Raw genomic sequence first — 1890 nt, 5'->3', positions numbered from 1 at the left:
TTACTTTGGGAATTCACGCACAATATTTAGTTTTTATACATACATATGTATATTTTTATGGCATGTAAGAAGTAAAATTTTAATATTATATATTTTAAATTGCATTATTTTACGAATTATTTATTATTCTTCAAAAAATTGAAGTTTTTTTTAGTGGCCCTATTAATTTGGGACACCTATTTTTTTGAAAAAATGTCCAAATAAATGAACGAATGGAATTGCGAGCTCTATATTTTAGGAAAAATCGTTAATTCGACTCATTTATCCACTCCAAATATTTGGTGCATTTTGTTTCAATAGAAAAAAAATTATCCTTAAAAAATGGGGTGGCCCTATAAATATGGGACACACTGTATATTTTCTTGCAAGCTCTGCTGTAGCGCCTTGCATCTTGATAACAGGATGGTATCGATTAATTATGGCACCAGCAATACGAAAGAAGTCCTTTAGATTGTGTACATGAGCCATCGGAATGGTTTTCTCGAAGAACTTGGAAATGGACTTTATGTGGCCATTTCTGGATTCCACTATCCATCTAGATTTCGTTATTAGCCAAGCTTCGTTTGCTTCTTCCGTTAACGATTGACTCTGTCCTTGTTGGAGAAATGGTGGTATCTTGGACACAATTCCTAAGCATTCTAAAAGTGGTAGGGCATCTCTATATCCACGGTCCTCTATAAAAATATCACCAATGTCGGAAAATTCTCTCATACCTTCCACATCTCTTTCAAATTCATTAATGAGCATTTGTGCGTCATTGTTTCGCGAGTCAGAAAAATATGGTCCTTGTATTTCAAGCATGTATCCGTCTGGAGCAACAATGAGGGCAGGTTTTACCAAGTGACGTCCTTTATGTTTGCAGAATGACTGTCGAAGTACGCGAAAGTTACATCGATGATAGCAATAGCTCTGGGAATTTCTGGTTGTGGATTATAAAGTTCATTGGCGAATGATGTCACGTGTCTTTCAATGAATTCCTCTCTGATTATCGCATTAAATCCAATGTTACCAGGCACAAATCGCTACATTAAAGACTCTTTTACAGTAGAAATGGCCATGCTTATAGCTTGCCGGCTCGAATAATGAAAAATCACTTTCAGAAACTCATCAGAAAGACCTTGACGCATTTTGCAAAGGAAAGGCAGCAGATCTTTTTTCCTCACGTATCTGGCACCATGTCCATGTAACTGCGGAATAGGATCACAAAATGCATACAATTCTCTAAATTGTTCCTTTGTTACAGGAGAGCAATAGCTTCAAACTCTTCATCAGTGAAACTATCCTCATTATTAAACGCCGCGGCCGCATGAACATTTGATTCGTTACGAAGTTGCTGCAAAAACAGAAGTAACAGCTGTCCCGGAATCCTATACGGTCTATTAATCGCTTGTAGTCCAGGAAGCAAGGGGCCTAAGATGAAACCATGTTCATCCAAAAGATTTAAGCATGCTCTTGTTTCTTCTGGAATGAAAATGTCCATGACAATAAAAACGTTAACTCTACATTCAATTGAACACCTTGGAGTATTAACATCAGAATTACAGAACATACAAGTTTGCCTGCCTGTTTGTGTAAGAACATTCAGTCTTAAACAGCCTGGGTCACGTTGGAGCTCCTCTATCTCACTGCGAATCGATTGATTGCAATTGAGACATAACCTACTCTCTTCGGCGACTTCAAGTGGTGGTCTTCGAAGTTGAAGGCGTCTAAAAATTGCAATGTTTTGCCTATCAGGATTATTATTTCCATCAATTCGTGCCATTTGTCCTGGTTGATAGACTCTATCAAACACATAGCAATTAACTCGAACTCTGAATGCCATTTTTTAAACCATAAGAGAAACAAGCTCTTATGGTCTTGAAAGGCAGAGGAATGTATTAATAAAACGAA

General features: G+C 37.1%; 1 protein-coding gene across 1 annotated transcript in view; it reads right to left on the bottom strand.

Moving 5' to 3' along the window:
• The window catches only part of LOC117174298 (nucleoporin NUP188 homolog), a 26413-nt gene that overhangs the window by 5105 nt on the left and 19418 nt on the right, over positions 1 to 1890 (bottom strand). The gene's annotated exons all lie outside the window — the stretch shown is intronic.

Source organism: Belonocnema kinseyi, chromosome 6, assembly GCF_010883055.1.
Source record: "Belonocnema kinseyi isolate 2016_QV_RU_SX_M_011 chromosome 6, B_treatae_v1, whole genome shotgun sequence".
Taxonomy (NCBI): Eukaryota; Metazoa; Arthropoda; class Insecta; order Hymenoptera; family Cynipidae; genus Belonocnema; species Belonocnema kinseyi.
This window is presented reverse-complemented; position numbering and strand designations above follow the sequence as displayed.